The sequence below is a fragment of the Lactuca virosa genome, chromosome 8 (genome assembly GCF_052849685.1).
Source record: "Lactuca virosa cultivar CGN04683 chromosome 8, Lactuca_virosa_CGN04683_v6, whole genome shotgun sequence".
Classification (NCBI taxonomy): domain Eukaryota; kingdom Viridiplantae; phylum Streptophyta; class Magnoliopsida; order Asterales; family Asteraceae; genus Lactuca; species Lactuca virosa.
This window is the reverse complement of record NC_136433.1, coordinates 136948625-136955208: the sequence shown is the minus strand read 5'-3', so window position 1 is coordinate 136955208 and position 6584 is coordinate 136948625. Positions and strand designations below refer to the sequence as shown.

Below are 6584 nucleotides of genomic sequence, written 5' to 3'. Positions count from 1 at the left end.
AAATAAATAAATAAAATTAAATAATATAAATCGGAAAAAAATGATAAAAAAAATTAATAAACCTTTCCACTATATGATATATTAAATATGACAAAATTTTGACTTTGAACGAATATTTTAGTGAGGAGGGTCAAATTGACAGGTTAGTGGAAATTGTGTTTTGAGTAGGGAGTTGACCAACTAAGTGGTTAGGACCAAGGAGGGACTTAAGTTGTCATTTGTATAGAGTTATAAATTTATAAGCCTTTTCTCTCTCCTTTATCCCCCTCATTCACGATTTCAGCCAATGGAGGCTCGTGGGGAAGAAAGGGTGAGCATTTGGACATTTGGACCGGACCAGACCGAGAACCAGACCTGGAATGGACTTGGACCTGGACCTGCACCTAATAAGCCTCAAAGGTTCTAGTACAAGGTCCACCAATTTCTACAAACATGGCCCGGTCTAGAACCGGTCTGCTTCAGTCCAAATGCTCACACTTACAGTCGTAATAGATAAACTAACTTACCGGTCCAGTCTAGTTCGGTGTAAATGCTCACCCCTACGTGGGGGGGCGCTTTACTCCTCTTTCTCCATGGTGTTTAAAGGTATCAAGTCATTTGTGGAAAGTTTTTTTGATACACCTTTATCTACTTATGTGGAAGGTAGTTATTTCCTTTTTCTTCTTCAAATTTGTTTTAGGGTTCACGAGAGCTTCAAATATGAATTCCCATTTTTAATTTAGATTTTACATGAGTTTTGTGTTATGATTCCTTTCCTGGGTCCATATCCAATCTACAACTAACAAATAGTTGATGGGTTAGGAAGATTTGGAGTTGTTTGACGGTTTTCAAACCCTAGGTGTTCTAGATCCAATTTTATGATTCCAATAAATGATGTGATCTTGAGTTCATGATTAGATTATTTTTTAACTTCAAACCATTTGTTCATTTATTAATTCATGTATTGTTTTGATTATTATTGAGTTTTGATGAAACCCTAGCTTCTATGTTGCGGACTGAAGATTTTCCATACATATATGTGTACAAATCCAAATTCAAGCTCCATTTGATGGTATGATGACATTCGCATGTTCAAAATAAGTATTTTGTTATCATTTGATACTTAGAGTTGTAATCCCTTCACACAGTGTCATATATGGTGTTTTAAAGTTTGTTGTGTTCATATGAGGTTGAAACTCAAGGTAATTCAGTGAATTAGTTGTAAATCTTCATAATTTCCTAATTCCATGTGTTTTAATTTGGAAGGGTGGTATCTAACGACACTGTGCGAACAATTTTGATATATATTCTCAATCAAGGCTTTTTGGGAAAATAGCTCAATGATCAAGTGACCAAGGAATGGTTGTGAAAGGTAGAGAACTTGGATCAATGGAATAGATTTTTGTCAAATTAATATATTTAATAAAATACTATTTTTTATACGTTTAACTAATGTTTTTGTATATAATATAGGTTCTCTTGGGGGAGTTATCTATGCTCTAGTACAAAGACTAGATTGTCGGGTATGTTTAAAAAATTTGAGGATCATATGCACAATCATCCAACAAAGTCGTATGTGTATACACTATCAGGATTTGTTATACCTTTGAAGGTATATTGAAGTAATTAAAAAATACATTTCTAAATCTTTCTTGCTTTATTTTTTGATAAATTTAGTTAGTGCTAACACTTATCACTTATGTATATTTATTACAAGATATGGATATAAGTGTAACAACTCGTTATTTCAGATCAATGTAAATCTAAACTACAATAGTATGCAAGTGATTTAACATCTATACCATAGGAAGTTGAACACCTTAAGGACATGTTTATATAAGATATTTTATATACATACTTTGTAAATCATACTTATTTATAAGTTATGAACATTTATATTTAAACTATACATTTGTACCTCAATATTAAGTCAAGATAAAGTCAAGGGAGTTGAGTTTAAATCACAAAATGTGACACTACCATGTTTTACGGTCCAAGAATATCTAGGAAGCAAGTTCATGGTTCAAATTAATAAACAAAGGAGTGTTCACGGTTGGAGTTTGAAGATTCAAACCGTGAGGTAAAAGTCAAACCGTGAACTCTTTTCAAGAAAGAAAAAGCAACCGTGAACTCCTTCCCATGTAATTTTGACCGTGAACACCTTATTCAAGACACCCTTAACCGTGAACAACCATTTGGGAATGAAAATCAAGTCGTAAACACTTCATTATTTTGGGAGTATAAGTCTGTAAACTCATCAAATATCTTCATAATCTTATCCTAAGTTGATTTCCCAATGTGATTACACCGTAAACATTACATTCACCGCCTTAGGAGTATCCTTCATACTTAAGGAACAAATGAAATCATTTGTCACATACAGTAAACGTATTACACTCATATGCTCTCAAAACAAATATCACATCCTTCGTATCTGCAAGCAATTACCCAGTTAGCCTTCAAACTTTCAAACTTCATTTGAACATTCAAATCAATACCCAAGAATCTATTCACTATTTGTAAGTAGTCTATACAATCAAATAAATGTTTTCAATATATATATATATATATATATATATATATATATATATATATATATATATAATTAGGGTTCAACAGACTTAGAATTGATAATTTGACTTCATTTCTTGTTGCTTGTTTGATTGTAGGTTTGGGGTAGAATTATTTATTGGACTGTTTGTTTAATCAAAATTATATAAATATTGTATTTATATAAATATAAATCCATTTTAAACATGTTAAACAAAAATATAATTTTGCAAACTGTTTTAATACCATTTAGTTATAAAAACTGATTTACACGGGATAATCGTATCACAGATTTTCAATTTAAACTTACCGAATTATTTACATTACAAAAGTTTCCATTTTAGTAAAACACATAATGGGTATAGTTTATGGAACTTACATGTTACTTTTCAAATATCAGATTTCAATAAGGAAACAAACATACAAACTATAATAGATATAGTTTGTGGATCATATGTACTACTTTACAGGTTCATAATAACTTACGGATAAATAAACCTATAAACTATGTTCAATATAGTTTATGAGATATACTTACAGTTTATCTATTACAAAGTAACTTTTCATTATTCTACACGTAACCGTCAATATAACATTTGTGAGACTTACTTCAAGTACTTATCTAAGTATCAACCAAGCCCTGAAATTAAAACCAAAGTCTCCTTGATGGAGAGCGTGACACTTGTGTAAAGATCTATACGACAATGACAAACCCGCACCTAAGCTGCTTGCAACAGCTAGGCCGGCAGGCCTGTGGTGACAAATGTCGTACCAATTGCGACACCTATAGAACGTCGTGTTCAGACCATCTTAGGTCATCAAACATGATTATAATAACTCACAATTTGGTATTGAATTGTACGATTACTATATGAATAAGTAAACAACTTCACATAGTTTTATTAAATAATAAAACTATAATACAGTATTTTTACAAGTACAGTTGGTAAATCTAGATAGTTACGAATATACTACATTCATATGAATACGAACACAAAATATTATTTCAATGCAGAGAAAACATTATTTTTATATTTTTAATATGAATTAAAACTACGTTATCATTTCAGTGTACAATAACAATTACACGTTTTTTAGTACAACTTATTACAACAAAAAATATAGGATTTTTTGGGGAAAAACACACTTACATTCTTAAGGAACAGACAACAGATTTCAATTACAAACATGCTTATTAACTCGCCAACTTATTACATCCATGGATTTTTTAGAAGACAAGGCTTCATTGACTCATGTCTTTTAAACTTTTTGGTGTCATGTATACAATGACATGAACACATGTAAAAACTTATACTTTTCAATACATGATTGTTATACTTTGATTACTATGATGCATGTGTTGTGATAATATACATGATGTCATCCACTTCGAAACATTTTCGCCGTTTCGGTTTGGAGGTGTAACAATAAGAGATGTTCCTAATAATTCCGGGAAGTGCTACAATACAACGAAAAAATTTGTGTCCTCATATGTTGTGGTGTTTCATATTAGAAGGTTGATTTGGAAAAGAGTTTGCAATGTTTACAATGTTTACGAAGAAAAGGCGAATCTACCCAAAAAAGGGATGATTGTCTCGGACAATATTTTTTTATCAAAATAGTAGTCAAAAACTACTCTCCAATTATTTAAAAAAAATTATAAAACCATAAACTTTTTACCCAAAACCTTACGGTTTGGGAAACCATAGTTCTTCAAAAGGAAACCATAGGTTATAAAATAACCTATGCTTTTAGATGTTCGAAATTAAAAAAAAAATTATACTTATCCCAAAACAATACATTTGGCAAAACAGAAGCCATTCTAATTACCTAGGCTATTTTTGGACGATTGTTAATTTTTAGCTAAAAATAGTTAAGGAATTAGCTAATTAGACTATATTAGTAATTTTCTCGTTAAAAAATCAAACACTAATTTTCTGCTATTGCGGGGATGTCCAAAGAAATTAGTCAATCGAATAAAAAGGAAGATAGGAAGAGATTTGTAATTTCAAGGGACCATTTTTTATGTTACTATATCCTCTTTGATTATATCAACTTCAATCTGTTAGACCTCTTCAACCAATCTTTATTTTTTTCCCTATAAATGGAATAAAAAATAAAGTGTTTCATCTCCAACCCTATTTCAATTTCTACCCTATTTTTTACCCCAAAAAATATATTCATAAAATATTCCATTTTTATAACTTATATATATTGTCAAATATATATCGTACTAATTAAAGTCTATATTTATGATTAATTAATAAAAATCATTATATAACATGATATTATAAATACTAAATATTGCATTTAAATTATAATTAGTAGAGAAAATAAACTACAAATGTATAAAATAAATATGAGAGACTAAAATTACCGACCAAACTTATCTCCATTTTTGGAGATACATGGGGAATCCTATTTATATCTCCAAAAATGGAGGTGAAAATGGGATAAGATTGGAGAAGAAAGGGGGAAGAAATGAAGTTCGGGATATTATCTTCTCCCAGCAATATGAAAAAAAAATCTGAGTAGTTTTAGAGATATTCGCTAAAAAGGGTTAAATGTTTTCAAATTTGATTTTTTTATCTTATTATAACCCTTGGGGAGCAAACAAAAATTCGATTAAAGACTTAACATGTACTAACTTTAAATCCTATTAGGCAATTTAATTGACATTGAAAACCTGTTAAACTTTGTACTTTAGAAGGGAAAAAAACATTTAAAAAACAAAACATATAATCAACCATTTACTTTATTTTATCGCTTCCAAAAGATATCAAGCAACAATATCTGCCACGTTCATGGTTATGAATTGACACCTATGAGATATTGCATCAAATGGGTTTCAATAGCAAAATCTCAGGGATCGTAATTTCCGTTACAGAATATAACTTAAAAATGAAAAAATAGCAATCACAAATCATTTAAAAAAGATCAAATTTTTGAATAATCTAAAGAGAAAATATCAACAAAAAGAAAAAAAAACATAATAAGTCGGCAGCCTATTGAAAGATAGAAAACAATATAAAGCTCAGTCCCTTAGATGTTCATAAATTGCGATCATGCTCGCAAATCATTACAGGTCTGTATTGACTCATCATCGCTAATCGTTTTCCGAAAAATCAAATACCACGAAACTAAAATCAATAGAATACAAAACAAAAGCAAATTAGAATGTATAGAATAGAGAAATAAATGTAGCTGTACTAGTGATCTCGAACAAATGAAAGCCGAAGGAGATTAAAAAGTTTAGAACAGCACGCTTGATCTTGCTTCTAGGGAACGAGTCGGGCAGAAACTGAAAAAATTCACGCCGACCAGATAGCGAAGCCTCGGATCAGATAAACGTAAATTGTAATCTAAGACGGAAGATGACCGGAAGTCGGAAGAATCTCAATGACATAAAATTGTAAAACAAAACCCGAATTAGAGATGCGATGGGAGTGAAGATTGGGAGTCTGGGTTTATGTAGAGCTGGACACAATCACATCTGACGCCTCACACGTTCAATCGTTACGTGAACGGTTGATATTGTAACAACTCTTTAACCCTAAGGTATCGTATATTCGTATATCGAAAATCTATATAAAGCCCATTAGTTGTTTTAGGCTTAACAGCCCAATTTAAATAATATGTAGGGTTCTGTGTAATTCTTTTTTACATATAGCTTTTAAGGAATTTTAGGGTTCCTTTGTTGTTAAAATTTTTTTTTTTTTTTTAACAAACAGAAATTTTGAAAACGTGTTTGGTTCGTTCATTTTTTCATAGTTTTCTAAAAAAATAAAAAAATTTAGTTTTCCAAATTTTATGTAAATTAGAAAAATGATTATTACAGTTTTCCAAATTTCTAAGATAAAAATAAAACTCCACTGGTTCCAACCAAACACGTTTTCTAAAATTTTCATTGAAAACTGAAAATGAAAACTCAACTCTATTTTATGAAAACATTTTCTTAGAAAATGAAAACAAAATTCCACAACCAAACGCATCCTTAGGTTTATCAAGTTTTTTGTAATAGGGATGTAATTCGGGTCGGAATTGGGCCAAATCGG

The 6584-nt window shown here is 30.4% G+C and overlaps 1 non-coding gene across 1 annotated transcript; it reads right to left on the bottom strand.

The window, feature by feature from the left end:
* Positions 1–5557: 5557 nt before the first annotated feature.
* On the bottom strand, positions 5558–5640 carry LOC145135198 (small nucleolar RNA SNORD25). Its single transcript, XR_013719660.1, has one exon. It is a non-coding gene; the product is annotated as a small nucleolar RNA SNORD25 (small nucleolar RNA).
* Between the last annotated feature and the right edge of the window lie 944 nt (positions 5641–6584).